This window comes from Amblyomma mixtum, chromosome 2 (genome assembly GCF_055824585.1).
Source record: "Amblyomma mixtum isolate Tamu chromosome 2, ASM5582458v1, whole genome shotgun sequence".
NCBI lineage: Eukaryota > Metazoa > Arthropoda > Arachnida > Ixodida > Ixodidae > Amblyomma > Amblyomma mixtum.
This window is the reverse complement of record NC_143013.1, coordinates 147,071,396-147,088,030: the sequence shown is the minus strand read 5'-3', so window position 1 is coordinate 147,088,030 and position 16,635 is coordinate 147,071,396. Positions and strand designations below refer to the sequence as shown.

Here is a 16,635-nt window from a genome sequence, read left to right as displayed (position 1 = left end):
CCGCTGGTGAAGTCGAAAAAGCCATCGACGAACTAAACCTTGGAAAATCGCCAGGTCCAGATGGACTGAGTGCCGCTTTTTACAGTTTAAACCTGGTGTCGCTGTGGCCTTGCATGGGGTATTCGTGGAGTCATTCGAGTGCGGATTATTGCCGCCCTCTTTTACGCGCGCTCACATAGTTTTCATTCCGAAAAGCAAAGAGGAAGTCAAACTTCGCACGGTCACGGGATACAGACCAATCACAATAACAAACGTTGACTACAAGGTGCTGATGAAGGTGTTGGCGAGACGACTCCAGGCTGTAATCCAGGATTTAATCGGCCCCCATCAAACATTTTGTATTAAAAACAGGACGATACACACGACATCCATGTGGCCAGGAGTGTTTTAGAACTTTGTGACACCGAATCCCTGCAGGTAGCCATGCTGCAGATCGATCTCGCTAAGACATTTCACAGGGTGCCACATGACATTCTCTTTGAATTGTTGGACTATGTTGGTGTTGGTAAAGTTATACGCATGGTGTAAAAATGGCGTACAGAAACTGCACCACAAATCTTGTCATAAATGGTGAACTGTCGCGCCGTATAGATGTACGCTCATCTGTATGCCAAGGTTGTCCATTGTCGCCGCTGTTGTTCTCACTGTTCCTTGAACCACTCTGCCAGAAAATTTTGCAGAATGAAGAAATACGCGGTTTTGGCTTCCACACGTGTGAAGTTCGTGTGCTTGCTTAAGCAGATGACGTTGCCTTTTTTGCATCGGACAGGGAAAGCAATACGGCTGTACTGAAAACAACACAGGATTTTTGTGCCCAGAGTGGGAGCATGTTAAACATAGATAAGTGCATTGGTTTGTGGCATGGCGCATGGGACATGACTCCAGATGTATTTGAAAATGTTCACTGGTCCACTACACCGAGCACATATCTTGGGGTGCCTCTTGATTGCTATCGTGAAAGCGATTCGGTCTGGAGCAAGAAGGCCGGTGAAATGAGAGAGATGACATATCTAAATGGCGTGAGCACGACCTTTCAGTGTTCGCGCGTGCCACGGTATGCAATGTTTTTCTAGCAGCAAAGATAATGTACATCTTGCAGGTGTTGTGCTGTACACGGGTGAATATACAGAAGTTCCATCGCATCTTTGCGAGATTTATATGGCAGTCCAGTTGGGAGCGAACCTCCCGAACGAATCTTTTTCGGCGAGTCGCCGAGGGGGGTCTGTCCCTCTCTCACTTGTTTTTAAGAAAAGTGATCATGCGCTTCATGTTTCTCCGCGAAAGAAGAAACCCTTTCCTCCAGTGTTTTGTTCAGTTTATGTTGCCAAATGCACTCCCAGACTTTGTAATCTCCTCTGCCGGAGGTGGTCGCTACAGTGTGTCTCGTTACCTTCGTGAGGTTGTCGCAATTTATCGATTCCTTGTCACCCGTTTTTCCAGAGAATATTTGGCAACTGTGAAGAAAAGGCAACTTAATTATGAAAGATTTATTACACGTCCTTTTTCCCGCTCCCTTGTATCGGTCGGCCTTTGGGGCATCACCGGGACAAAATGTGTTAAAGAGGGTAAGAAAAATGTGGGTAACGCCTTCAGCAAAAAATTTCTTCTTTCAGCTGCACACAGGTACCTTACCTGTTAAAAGCTGGTTACATGAAAGAGACATATACATCCCGTGGGGCACCCATTGCCTTCTGTGTAGGAAGGAGGAAACAATTGACCATGTTTTTGTCGACTGTAATAATGCAATCTTCTTTTGGGACATGTTGCAGCGAACCATAAAGAAAGATTTGCCGCTCACTCCGCACGGCATTAGGTTTCTGCCTGTCGAAGACGATGGAGCTCTATATGACACCATTTTTCTGCTTGGCTTGCATGCAGTGTGGCGTAGTGCCATGGCATATCGCCATTGCGATCCTGGAGCCAGATCTGTGTATCAATATTTTGTTGAGAGTGTCCTGAAAATTTACGATGTTTTAAAAGACCGAGGTTTTGACGAAGAAATTTTATCCCTTTCCCAGAATCTATCCCAACTGAAGAAGTTGGAATGGTCGCTGGAAGCGAGGAGTGTTGTAGCCATGTAAATAGCCATGTAAATAGTCACATATGTTGTAATGCACTGTATTCCCACGCCTTTGAAGACAATAAAGAAAAAAAAGTCAGCCGTGGTGTAGTGGTTAGTGTAGTGAGCTGTAGATCTCTAGGTGAGTGGTTCGAATCCGGTCCCACCCGTAGTTTTCTTTTCGCGTCCGAATTTTTTTTTACTTTCTTTAGTTCACTAACTTCAATGGAAGCTATTTTATTGTCAATTGCCTTATAATTCCACCCCAGCCCTTTCCTTTCCCAATAATTGTAAACCAGACACATATCACACATATTCCATAATCTCGTATGAACCAGACACATATGACACATATATGAGACGAGATTTTTCAATAGGGAATTCATGTCAGTGTATGCATGCACCATAATACTTGAATGCTTAACAGTGCAAATCAATAGCGCGCGATAAATCTACAGCCTGGTAAAAAAATCAGCACCGACGTTGTCCTTGCCCTTTATGTGCTCGACAGTGAACTGATATTCTTGGAGCAGCAAGTTCCAGCGCAGGACTCTGCTGTTCAGCTGTTTCGCTCGCTGGATGTAGCTCAGTGGTTGATGGTCCGTCTGAACCAGGAACGGTACCCCGTACAGGTAGTTGGAAAACGTCCGTATTACCCAAAATAACGCTAAGCACTCTCTCTCGATTGTGCTGTACGCTGCTTCCCTGGGGAGCGATTTTCTGCTCGCGTATGCCACCGGGTGAAGCGTGCCGTCATGTCGCTGCATTAGTACCGCGCCAAGGCTGGTATCAGAGGCATCCGTGTGCAGCACAAATTGTTTGGAGAAGTCTAGCTGGGAGCCGTAGTATCGGAGGGCTCGAGATCCGACGCTTGAGCTCTTCGAAAGCTTCCTGACGGGCCGGCGTCGTCCACTTTACGATGTTCCTCTCTCCCTTTCTCGTCAGTTGGGTGAGTGGCTCGCTTATTCTTGCGTAGTCGGGGATGAAGTCGCGGTAATACCCCGACAAGCCAAGGAAGGCGCGTATCTGACGCTTTGTTAGAGGGATTGGCGCCGCTTGTATCTTGTCGAGCGTGTTCCCGAGTGGTGCCAGCTCATCTCTGCCAATGCGATGCCCGAGGAACTCGATGCTTTCCATCCTGAGCTCGCATTTGCTTGGTCGTACTGTCAGGCCGGCCGTCTCGATTCTCGCAAACAGCTGCCTCAGCGAAGAGAGATGCTCCTCCCACGTAGCACTGGCAACGAGGAGATCATCATAATAGTGCTGCCCTCCGGGAATTCCCTCCACCACTAGTTGCATCAATCTTGAAAATACTGCAGGGGCAGTCCTTATGCCGAACGGCATAAAACGGAATTGAAAGAGTCCCGATGTCGTTGAAAATGCCGTCCTTGGCTTGGACTCCTCAGTCAATGGAATTTGCCAGTATCGTTTGGCAAAGTCTACCTTGCAGAAGTATTTCTCTCCAGCTGCAGTGAAGATCGCGTCCGCTCTGGGCATTGGCTCCGAATCGGCAACCAGGACGTCGTTCAGGCATCGGAAATCAATGCAAAGCCGGTTCGTGCCGTCTGGTTTCTGCACCAAGAGGACACGTGAATTGTAGGGTGACTGGGAGTTCTAGATTATTCCCCGTCACTCTATCGGCTGCACCTCTCTTTCTACGGCTTCTCTCGTCGCAAACGGAAGTGGGTATTGCTTTACGTGGACAGTGTGGGTAATCTAACCGGCTCTTGGCCCAGTCCGTCTTGCCCGGGACGTCGGAGAAGATGCGAGACTGTCCTGAAATCACCTCTCGGAGCTGCCTCAGCTGATCCGCCTTCAAATCAGAAATCTTCACATCTCGCTCGCCTTCTGACTGTTCAAGCGCCGGAAAAGGAATGGCGCTCCCTCGCTGTTCGATTCGGTGACGCCGCAGATCGCGTGGCACACGCATTCTACTGGCTGGCTTCCCCGCTCTTCGTACCTTTTAAGCAGGTTGGCGTGAAAAATCTTCCTCCCTCAAGCTGTCTCGATAGCGTAGTCGGCCTCTCCTTTTTTTCTCCTTGACCTCGAAGGGGCGCTCCCTGAAGCAATAGCTTGTTGTTGTCCGTAGGCAGCAAAATTAGGACCTTGTCTCCCAGATTAAACAGCCTCTCTCTGGTTTTCCGGTTGTACAGCTGTGCGTAGCGCGCCCCGGCCTTTTCGAGCTCCTCGTGCGCTAGTTTGCATGTTTACTCCAGTCGATTACGGAGGTCGAACACGTGCTGGTATGTGGTCTTCGCTTCCTCGTCGAAGTGATGTTTTGTCCAGAGCTCCTTTAAAATGGCCAGGTGTCCCCTCACGTGCCGCCCATACAAAAGCTCGAAGGGTGAAAGGCCCAAACTTGCCTCTGGGACCTCTCTGTATGCGAAGAGCAATGGCGCCAGGTAGCGGTCCCAGTCTCGTGGCTTTCCAGCGCACATTCTCTTCAACATCAATTTCAGGGTGCCATTGAATTTCTAGACCATCCCGTTCGCCATGGGGTGGTACGGCGTGGTATGCAGCTGGAGTATGGAGAGAAGTCGGGCCACCTCCTTCATCAAGTCAGAAGTGAAATTGGTGCCCCGGTCGCTTAGGACTTCGTTAGGGACACAAAACCGAGAAAACATTTTATCCAGTGCCTCAGCGACCCTCTGTTTCCATGCTCGGCAGCGCTACGGCCTCTGGATACTGGGTTGCATAATCCGTTAAGGTCCGGATATACCGGTTGCCATGCTTGGAAGGGGGCTGGATTGGGCCCACAATTGTCTATGGCCACTCTTTTGAATGGCGTTTCGATGAGCGGCGTCTTCCCCAGCGGCACCCGGGCGACCCTGCCCTTAGGGATTGTCCTCTGGCAGATGTCACAGAAGGCGATAAATCTCTTCACGTCCGCGGTGATACCCGGCTAGAAAAATTCCTCCAAAATCCGGTCCTTCATCTTCTGAGCGCCTAAATGCCCGGTCATTATTCCGTCGTGCGCCGTTTTCAGCACCGCCTCGCGATGACACTTTGGGACAACCGGCTGACGCACGATCCGCCCAGTTTTCTCGGTGCAGATTCGGTACCTCATCCTTTTTGAATTCGATTATGCCTTCCGAATCTCTGCAAGTCAGTTTCTTGCCAATTTGGGAGAAGCACTGCTTGAGCGACTGGTCCTCTGCTTGCTCCTCTGAATAACTCTTCCTTGGCGGCTCCACTGCGACGACAGGGGTTTTAAGCGCTTGGAACTTCTTTGTTTGCTCCCTTGCTTTTGCTCGATCGAGTTACAACCGCTGTAACAACTTCCTCTTCAGCGAGCTCGTTGCTGACCGGTTGTTCAACCACTCCTTTTGGGTCATCTGGAGCCCTTGCGCCTTCTACGTTTCCAAGAATTAAATCATAGAGAGGCTCCCCCATGCAGATCGCCGTTATAACCCCAGAAAAATACGGGGTGTCGATGTCAACCTGCGGCTCAGGCAGCACCTTAGCTGTTCCATCTTCTAAGTAAACTGGCCTCTTCTATCCTGTGAGCTGTCGTCGTCAATGAGCTCTCGCCTCACGATCGCCGTATTGCATCCGGTATCCCGCAATACCGATATGCTCTTGCCTCCCAACATTCCAGCCACCACCGGCAGTCCTTCAACGAGGAATTTCGGTCGCGTTATCATGACCGCGTTCACAACGGGAATTTTGTCCCCATTTTTGTTGCTCCAGGTAGCCATCACGAATGCTTTCCTCATTAAGGTTCTTGGCGGGTGAGTAGACGCACGGTGCCTGTGGCCTGTCCGTTACCGCTGAGCGGCACGCATCCGCCTTGTGTCCCTTTCGCCCGCACTTGAAACAGACGACGCTGAGGTTATTGTTATTGGTGTGGGTACGACACTGTGCAGCCTGATGCCCAATGTGATTGCAAAGGAAACAGCGAGGCGGTGCTCGTTGATTGATTCTTTTCTCCTGAGTTTCGGGCCTCCCGGCATCATCTCGGCTGTCTTTCTTCGATTTGGAGAGATTCAGGCTACCTATAGCGCTTCTAAAAACTGGTCAGCTAAATCCAGCATCTCTCCTAGCGATTTCGCCTTCCTCTCCTTCAGGTAAAGCGCAATGTTGGAAAGACACCCCTGTAGGAACCTTTCCTTAATCAAGAGGTCTCCGAGTTCCTGAAACTCAAGTCAGGATGCCTGAAAGCTCGATCCAGTGGTCAAAATAGTGGCTAAGGCGCGCTGAGAACTGAGCCGCGGTTTCGCCATTTGCTGGTTTTCCAGCATTGAATTTTTCTCGAAAGCCTTCCGCGGTGAACCGAAATCGCTTCAAAAGGGCTGTTTTCACCTTGGAATAATCAGCCGCATCACCCGGCGGCAAACGCCATAAACACTGAGTGCTTCCCCACTTAGACATCGAGCCAGCGCTGTCGACCACTGGCTCTCCGGCCACTTCTGGCTCTTCGCAATGCTTTCAAATCGTCTGATATATAAGCATCTAAATCAACTTTCCGGTCATCAAATGGGATCAGGAGTTTACTTGTGTTCAACTGCAAATCACCTTTGCCCTGGCTCCCTTCTTTCTCTAGTCATTGACATCCTATTTTCGGTTGGTTTAGGTTTGGTTTATGGGGTTTAACGTCCCAAAGCGACTAAGGCTATGAGAGACACCGTAGTGGAGGGCTCCGGAAATTTCGACCACCTGGGGTTCTTTAACGTGCACTGACATCGCACAGCACACGGGCCTCTGGAATTTCTCCTCCAAAGAAATTCAACCGCCGCGGCCGGGTTTGAAGCGCATAATCTCTATCTGACGTTCGTCAGCTGCCTTCGCGGCCGTGCACTCCTCCGCTCTAACTTGCAAAGGCCGAGTCCCACTTTGAGCCCTGCTAACTTCCCTAACACTTCTACATACGAGAAATTATATGCATTTGAAAAAAAAAGATGAGGCCAGGCGTGGTGTCAATGAGGTCATTAATTGCTTCATGGCCACTTGTGCTGCTAGCTTAGCTTTTCCCCCCATTACGAACTGCAAACATGCTCATGACAGAAGAAAGCTGGCACATTTTGTAGGTGCCAGTCCGAGTTGTTTCATATATTGCGCAAGTAGTGTACCTTATTACATAGATAAGCTTCATGCAGTTACTATCATCTGAACTGCATGAAAAGGTTAATGTATTGTGAACAAGGTCTTAGCATGGTTAAACAAGGAAAAGGGAGCCGCAGTGAATGTCATACTGTCACTAATTTTTGAAATGACACCTACCGTCATTTCCGGAATATAGGTCGACCCCCCAACTAACCAATTCTAAAAATAGAAAGAATTTTTTTCAATGCCAAAAGTACCGAAAGACACCCTTACCTTGAAACAAATGCGACTCAACTGGTTGCACAATGGTGACAGTATTTATTTACATTCAGATATGCTCGTATTGTAATGTGGCGGCCAGCCGAAGAATGAGGCGTGATGAACCATGAAGAAGAGATGATTTAATGGCCGCTGGCCTAGCGCGAGCGCTCCGTCCCGCGCCACTGCCAGCTTCATCGTCTTCGTCACACTACCCGGGGCCTCCGAGCGATCGTCCCGATCGGTGACAAACAGACGTGCGAGGTGGTAATGAGTTTCAGAGGATGGTGAAACGGAAAGGAGAAAGTGGTGACGTGCTGGCCGCCACAGCGGATGAGATGATCGAAGGATGAGTCCCGGTCCACGAAGCATCCGGGCCGGAGGGTGCCAGGAGCTGACGGCCGAGGTCCGTGGACGCACCGGACGGCAGGGGCAGGGGGGGGGGAGGGGGGGGCGGTGTCCTCAAGTGTGGGTCTTGGGTTGGTCGGGTCTCGGGTCGGTCGGATCTTGGGTCATCGTGTCTTGTGGTCCGGGCAGGGGACAGGGCTGGGGTGAGCGGCAAGATCGGTTAAGGTCGGGCGGGCTGGGGCATGGCCGGGCGGCGCGGGCCAGGCACTCACGGCCGACGTCCATGGCAGGCGCAGGACACCGAAGCTCCGGGACCAGGATGGCGATGAAGGGACCCCAGCACCTCCACCAAATGTAACGTGGCGGCCAGCCGAAGAATGAGGCGTGATGAACCATGAAGAAGAGATGATTTAATGGCCGCTGGCCTAGCGCGAGCGCTCCGTCCCGCGCCCCTGCCAGCTTCGTCTTCGTCACAGTATGAATTCATCATTCCTTTCTATGACAATAAGGTGTCGCCTGTGAGGTGAAAAGTCCCCCAAGCAGATTCGAGTGTCCTCTGAGGTGGGGCCCCAGAGGATCCAGAAAACTGCCCCAGACCGAGCACGTCACTAGAAAGAACAAAAATGGTTCTAATTAAAATCAACCAGTCATTGATTGGTAGAGGACCGTGCGGCCAAGGGTCGAGGAGTGGTTCCAATGGGGGAATCCGCTGTCCGTCACCAGGAAGGGCCAGGGCCAAGCACCACTGCAGGCCTGTTCTCGCAGCGGGCGGAAATCGGGCGGGGAGCACTCCCAGCAGTGGCCTCGGTGACGCACCAAAGGGAGGAGACGGCCGCCCAGGTTTGGACACCCGGTCACGGCCAGGGAGGCACCTTCTCACAGCAGCAGGTCCCAACCATGGGACGGCAGGCACGAACTGTCTGCAGGGCTGGCAGGATCCCCGGGCAGGCAGCACCTGCCTGTGCCCAGCACGGCGCCCACTCTCCCAGGCAGCAAGAGGCGGGAGACAGGAGACAGCAGGCCCCTGGTTGTGCTGAACCGGGTGAAGACGGTTTTCCCAGGCCTGGTCACCCGGGTTCAGAGAAGCCGTTCAGCCGTGACCTCGCCTGTTCGTTGCCCGAGCTCGTCTCCTCGCGCCGTTTGGGCTACGCCCCATGTCTCTCTTTTTGTTTTCTTCTCGTTCCCGAGCGAGCGTCAGGCCGCCGCTAGTGCTGCAAGGCGCTGGTGGCATCACACCGCCCTTTTCGATGTGAATGTACAAATAGCATGTTTTGATATTATCCAGGTTGAGATGAAGCTGAGCCTGCACCTGATAGTAGTAGGCATGGGTTTTTTTAAGTGACCCATCTGGTCGCAGGCAAAAGTCCTTTTCGTTCTGCCCTATGGCTAGCAGGCTGCATGGGTCACAGTCCTTGAGGCTGTACAAGCATTTCATAACCACCAATGCAGGCTTATGGCAATCGCACCTAAATATGCCGTCTGAATTGCAGCCCAAGAGAAGATACATAGGATTGATCATGAGGCCACGTTTCGATAGGGGCATTTAAATGCATGGTCTGCAAGTGGCATAATAGCCTCTCCTTGGCCACAGCTTCATTAGTCACACCGTAGTGCTCAGAAGGAACTTTCTTTGAGCAGCACACATCTTTGAAAATAGAGACTGTCACCCGTCCAATACGATGCTGGCACCATAGCGCACTGTTTATTTGTCTGTGCGTAGCAGCCTCAATGCTCCTTGCATCACTCTCTGAAACTGCACCCTTCTCCACTACACTTTTTACCAAGTCATTTTGAAATCCCTGGCGGGCCAAATATGTCACAGTGAAAGCACACAGTGGTGTGTGCAGTGTTATAGCCAGGGCATCCAGTTTCCAAATATCTACAGGTGTAGCTGTTTCAGCCAGTGGCTTGCAAGAGAGCAGATTCAAAACTTGCATTTGGAGCAACCTAAAAAAAAGGGAATGCAGAGGTATTTATGTATTACGAGAACAAACAAAGTCAATATGTGAGGTCGCGCAGTTAAATCCCACCTCTTGCACCTTCTTCATGAAGATGTCAGCATCGGGCAACTTCCTCAGCTGCACTGCTTTGTGCTGGTGCTGTGTCGTTGCCTGCGGCCCATAACGGTGTCTGGCATAACTGATTTGCTTTGCCTGCTTTAGTCGAACCTGCCGAAATAGGATTTACGAGTGCAGTTTCAGTGCATACGTCTCTTACACAAATGTGAATTGCAGCAATAACAGACAGTGATGGAATAATGTGGCATCTGTGGCTGTCTTGCAGGATGAAGTGAAATGTAATTACAAGTTTTTTACCTTTTTTTCAGGCGAGGCCTCACCCACTAGCAAGGCACGTCCATTGGAGCTGCCTGACCAATGTTGACTTGTGTACAGAAGTCAACAGCAAAGCAGACCACTGCTGAATGGCTACAAGCCTGACTGAGCCTGAAAAAGATCAGAGAGTAACAACCGTCATAAAAACTATCAATTGCTCCCTGATGAGGATGCATGGCTACAGGGTAAATGCCTAGTCTCATTTTTTTTTTTACAGAAAGTTGTAAATTTGAAATGCAAGGAAAACATTATTTCTGCACTGAAAGCGTTACGTTGTCAGCATTGCTGAGTGGAGACCGTTGAAAATTGAAAAATGGACTGTCAAGCATTGCAAGGTTGTCTAGTCTCCATCAAAAATAAGTACTTGGACCAGACAGCTGCGGTCCCTACTAACCTCTATTCTGTACTGCAGTACCTCACTGGTACGTACGCGACTTTTCTGCTGCATGATCCCCTTATGTAGCTTAAAGAACATGGAAAAATATTTGGCGGACCCACTGTCCAGTACACTAACTTTGCAAACTGAGGCAATTGGCAGACTCCTCTGTGGTGTTCACAGGTCCCGGCAAGGAAGAAGTGATATGAAGGCTGCGTACTACTTTATTGGGCGACAGCTCGGATGCTTTCTCCGGCGGTGCTCATGCAGGTGCTCGCTTTTTGTAGAGCCACTGCTGACGTCACTTGGCGCATCACTTATCACGTCGGTAACACTGCAGCGGCATGCATCACATGTTGTACTCGGCCTACACGGAACACCAGCACGCTTCGCACTCGGCTCACCGAGAACGCCGGCACGCGTCCCACTCGGCCCACTTAGAACGCCGGCACGCGTCACTTCCTCCGCTGCAATTTGGAGCAAATGGTCCTTGTGTCGCCTCCACGTGCAGGATTTGTTGGGTGTCTGCACCTTGACCTCATACGAAACTGGCCCAGTGCACTCCTGGTCCGCTCCTGAAATTGCGCACCAAAACCTGTTCATCCACTTCAAACACAGTATGATCAGCACTTCGCAGCGTCGTTTGCTCGAACTGGCTTGCTCTGACTGTATGCAACAGGGCGAGCTTTAAAGCGTCCAAACGAAAGCGTAGCTCACGACCAAGGAAAAGATAAGATGGTGTCTGAAGTGTTGCCGCATGCGGTGTGTTCCGATATGCCATCAAGAATTTGGATAATATTTCTTCAAGGCTGTCTGTTGCTGGGCCTTTGTGTAAGGCGTTCTATACCGTCTGCACAAACCTTTCAGCCAGTACAAGCACAAAGAAGCACTGAGACAGCATAGCTGTAGTATATCTCAACCCGACCAGCCTCTTCAGATGCTGAATATGATGAGAAAGTTGCACACTGTTTCAATGTAACAAACAGTTTAAAGCTTCTTGCATAGTTCAGCAGTTAGCTGCAGTGTGAAACATTGAAGGTGTAGCGTAAGTAATACAGATAAGATTTCTCAGCTGCATTGGACATACATTGGCAGCACATCATTTTTATGCTTTGAACACACCAAAATCAAAAGTTTAGCTTAATATAGGCACCATAATAGGTGACATAACTGGAGTAAGTCATTCATTTATTTCAGATTTCACGTGTTGCTCAATCTCTCCTAAACGTATTTTGTGCAGGAAACAGCCACCCGCCAGCCATGCCACTACAAAAAATTTTGTTTTGGAAGGTGCGCACTGGGAAGAAGGGCAAAACACCGAGAGGCGCCGATTCACTTTCTCCTGTGTATATTAATTCGGATGCTATCGCTGCCCACCTCCAAACACATGAGCCCGATTTACTGTGGCTACGTTATGCACAGCCACCAGACGCACACAATAGCGGCTACCAAGCTGCTCAAGATGCAAACACTATATTCATCCCTACAGTTGCAGACACAGAAGACCTGCTTCTGGAAGAGAACAGAGAGCTGTTCCGAAAAGAAATTTTAAAAATTTCGCCGATCTCTGTTTAGGACAGAGACAACATTTGTTGCCAAACACTTGGGCAGGCAGAAAACTTCAGGTGGTTTGAAGAGAGGCAAGGGCCTCATTTTTCAAAAGGGCAATCGACTGCAGAAAGGTGGACAGCATTGGGAAGGATATCTTCCAATATACCGCACAACGGCCTCTGGCCCAAGACGACCCCCGTCGTCAGTATGGCACGGAAATGGAGGCAGTGCCTATCCGGAAATACGTCGAAACACACAGGCTGCTGGACATTACAGTAGATCTCCAATAGACAAGCCTGCACGTGCACAAGTGCCATCCCTTTCTGGTTGCCATCCCAGAGTACGAGTGGTGCGACTTTGTGGGATACACAGCCCACAAACTGCCACGGCATGACATTCACATTCAGCGAATTTATTTCGATAAACAGTTCTGGCGCAACAACGTGCTGCCAGGTCTCCTCTATTTTCATGAAAGGACCGTTCTTCCCGAACAACTTACATGCAGAGTGAAGCGCCTTGGCAAACTGCACACAACTGGTGTGGGTCACATCCCATTTCGTCTGCACCAGCAAGGGTTTTTCAGGAGTGAACTGTGTGGGGGCTTAAAGATGGCCATTTGCAGGCTGACTTTCTTCACTAAGGCCAAGCAAGATACACTGCAAAATTGTGGAAATGAAGGATGCAATAGTGGAGTGCTCACGGTCACGGTGAAATACTTATACTTATTAAACATATTCTTATGTAAATGTCCCAAATTGGTTTTCTACAGACAAAGTGCTACAGGAGATGGAGAATTTAGGAGGTCTCTTGAGTCACTACAGCTTTTTAGTATTCCACGGCAGTTCGAATCGATAAGGAATGCCATGATTATTTTGGAGTGAAGTACTGAGAACCTTAGGTCCCACTTAGTTCGGGGCCCGTTATTGAAATTTTATCTTTTTTTCATTCCAGCGAGCTCGCCGCTGCCATGGCAAAGGTGTCACTGTGGATGACGTGGTATTTGGGGAATGTTTGTATCGTTTTTCGGAAGCACTGGGCTCTGAGGTCTTCGGTCCGAAATCTTTTCGGAGTGCGATCATTATTTGAAGTAAGGGAGGCCGTAAAATATGTGTGCTCTGGCCACGGTGCCAGCCACCCATCAGGGAGCCCAACGAGGTGACAGGACAGGACTTGCAAGCCCTGCCCACGCCAGCTGCACACCCCAACTATATCCAAATATGACGCAACTCAGGCTGGTCGGCCACACATGGTTAACCCTAGCCACCTATGAAAAGTGAAAAACTGAGAAAAAAAGGAGACAGGAGCGTTGTAAGAAAGAGATAGGAAAGTGAAAGAGAAAGGGGAGGATAGGAAAAGGCAACTGCCAAATTCCCCCGGTCAGGTCAGGCCGGAGGTGCCGTCTACAGGAAGCTGGGGCCAAAGCGGTGTGTTGCCCCGCCGAGGGGCCTTAAAGGTCCAAATGCTTGGCATCGACTCAACCACCAGGATCCCCTTTTCCCCGGGCACGGCGATGCCAGGCACGGCTAAGCGCGGATGCTCGGGTCCGTGGTGGCGCACTGCTCCTGATCATCCCCCTGCGGGGATGTCCCTGCGGATGCTCAGGAACCCGTGGTGTCGCCACTCACCAACGTCTGCATGCTGCACGCGCCCCCCTACGAGGAGTCTTTCCTGATAAGTTTTGTCTAGTATTCAAGGTGGGGTTGACACGTGACTTGCAGCGATGCATCAGGTATCTTTGAAACCAATGTTTACAAACACCTAGCATCAGTAATAATTTGAAATAAGAGCATAACAACAGTATCACCATAACATGAACCTCGAACCAAACAATAGTCAACATATGATTACTGATGAGAGTCAATGTATCAAGGAGGTATCTGAATATTTTGCCAGTTTCGGTCAAAGGTTTTCTACTCTGGCCACAACCCAAACCCACACCTCCAACCGTGCGCTATAATCGCAACACTCTGTGACACAAAAATAAAAAAAAAAGATGTACTGGCCTCGCCCAAGATTCGGCATTTATGTGTCGTCCATCGCATTCCGGCAACGAAACAGATTTCTGCATGGTGGCCAAAAAGTTTCGCCATTCTGCACCCAGAGTTTAGGAATGGCAGCGACTCCGTCCCCACTGCTAAATGCAACAATACAGAATATCCTGCAAGAACATAGCACAGTTAGCACAGCGACACACATTGCTGCCAAGAAAAAGGCGTTATTTTTTACAAGCCTTTTTGACGAGACACAACTGATATGAAGTTTCCACTCTATGAGACCAATTTATATGCAGCGTCTGTACTGCCCGCAGCTGAGTGACAGAAAACCATGTTGCTTGCATGCCATGGAGAACTAGTTATTTTCTTTGCTATCTCTTCTTTCTTTTTCTTCAGGAAATGAAATCGCTCTGAGCGCTCTCCTACTTGACATGTGATAGAAACCTTCAGCAACAAAAAGTTTACTGCCGCTTTCCAATGTAAAAATTGCGCAATACAGTCGTGGCGTGGAATTTCAGCATGTTCATCATAGAACTATTTGCAGTCCACGCAGATGGTACATAGGAGAAAAGACGGCAAAAGACGTACACACACACTGAGAGCATTGCAAGTTCAGTTAGCATGCTTGGCTGGGGCTGCATGGTGGCTCCAACTAACGGCCTGTGGGCCATCCAAGTAAGTTAGACGAAGTTTCAGTCACACTAGGAGCAAATAACGATAAATTGCACTTACGAATTGCACAGACCAAATGATGTGGCTCATGTCACGAATGTGACAACTGAGGCTTTATCGTGGCATTGCCGCAGTCGCTACGCCGCCAATGAGTGAAAATAAGTTTAGCATTTGTCTCTGATCAGACCTGCACACAAGCAGCTCTGCTTAACATTACGATCCATCTCCACGTTTTTACAGCGGGGGCAGCGCAGCACTGTTATGCTGCGAATATGCACGGCCAGAAAGAAATGCAAGGTTAACAAAGCAGCAAGAAAGCTTACAAGCTAAAAGAGAGGTCACCAAATCAGTAGCAACTCACCTGTCAGCGCTGAAAAGTGCAAGGATCGGACGATCGAGTTCACACGTGTTCAAAACGAGGCTCCAAAGTCTGCATCAAAGTACTCATGGTGCGAGCACATGGCAAGGTGCCTAACAAGGCACAAGAGTCGCAATATAAGGGGCACAGTTACATTGTCCTGTGCCCTGACAAAAAGTTCTGTAGCGCGCTCAGTTTGGACGCTTGGGGTGCCACCTGACCCTGGTGAAAATCTTCAATGGGGAATGCAACTGGGATTAACTGGGACTAACTGGTTTCAATGGGGCTGAATGGGTCCCCGTTGGAAGCCAACTGGGAATGAACTGGCCCCATTGAGAAGCAAATGGTCCCAGTTAGGGCCTCAATGGGGACCAATTGGTTCCCATTGGGACCAATTGTGAGGCTACTGGTATCAACAGGCCCCATTGAGCAAGCAAATGGTTAGCAACTGGGAATCAATTGGCCCCATTGAGGGAGTGTTTAGTCAAACTGGGAACCAACTTTTGCCCCATTGCCAGGCAAAGTGGGATCAACAGTCCCTGCTGGAAACCAAGTGTGGGGCAATTTGTAGCCTGAACAGAAACCATTCCATTAGTCCCAAATGGGCAGCAGGCGGTTCCAGTTGGAGCCCATCTACAAAGTAGGCAATTCTAGATGGAGGTGGCACTGGTTCAAGTTGCAATACATTTCATGGCAAATGGGAACCAGCTGTTTTAAATGGCCTTCTGTTAAAGGACAAATGGAAACCTGGTCAAAGCAAAAAACAAACTAGCTCAACAATATTACACTGCTGAAGAGACTGAAGAACAAAGGGTTGATTTGGAGGTGAAGTAGGGGACAATTGTGCTCCTATTTGAAGGTACTGTGGTTAGGGGGACACAAGATCTCCTACAAGGTGAGCTTTTAAACCTAATGAGCTTGCACACAAGCCACAAAAAGGAGCACATACTTCTTTTAAATGAGATATTCTAAACCAAATTTGCTAACTATAGCAGCAAATGTTGAAAGGATTGATATGCAGTCTATATTTGTGCAAAGGTAGGCTAGGCTCTGTATACCAATTAACATGCAATTTGAGATACCTATTCAGGGGCGTATATGCTACCTACACATGCAACTCACAAACCTCTATTTCCAATAATCTGTTTGCCAATAAGTTCATGAAATCATCTCCCATACTGTTTGAGATAAACATGCCAGGGTGGTGGTAAAGGCAAAAAACTTTTATTATCAATCCTCCCACTCCGGAGCAGTACAAACCAGAGCAGCAGTTATATACATCTGTGGCATAATTCAATTCATTTGTCGTATGTTTTCCCACCCCTTTGTCACATGCATTAGCATCTTGCCCTTGTCCATTTACACTCGTTCGCAATTTATGTATACATTTTTATGAAGTTCTTGACGTAAACTGCCATAAGATTAACTCAAATAAGGAAGAAAAATATGCATAGGCAGAACATGTAATGCAAAGGGTAACAAAGTGGCTTCGAAGAGAGGGATAACCTAGCAGGGGCAGCAGAGAGTCAGGTCAGCAGACGAAACAAGGCTGTTTGTCAGAATATTTTGTGGCCATAACTATAGTAGGATAAAACTTTAAAAAAAAACATCAATTGCCAACTATGCGCCATAGTATGCGACAT

General features: G+C 49.1%; 1 long non-coding RNA gene and 1 pseudogene across 1 annotated transcript; one reads left to right on the top strand and one right to left on the bottom strand.

Annotated features, from left to right (window-relative positions):
• The window catches only part of LOC149361191 (uncharacterized), a 100,311-nt pseudogene that overhangs the window by 48,136 nt on the left and 35,540 nt on the right, over window positions 1-16,635 (top strand).
• Window positions 2,358-12,237, bottom strand: LOC149361196 (uncharacterized). Its single transcript, XR_016288921.1, has 4 exons — window positions 10,556-12,237; window positions 10,024-10,152; window positions 9,739-9,876; window positions 2,358-9,655 (listed from the first exon to the last, which is right to left on the bottom strand). It is a non-coding gene; the product is annotated as an uncharacterized LOC149361196 (long non-coding RNA).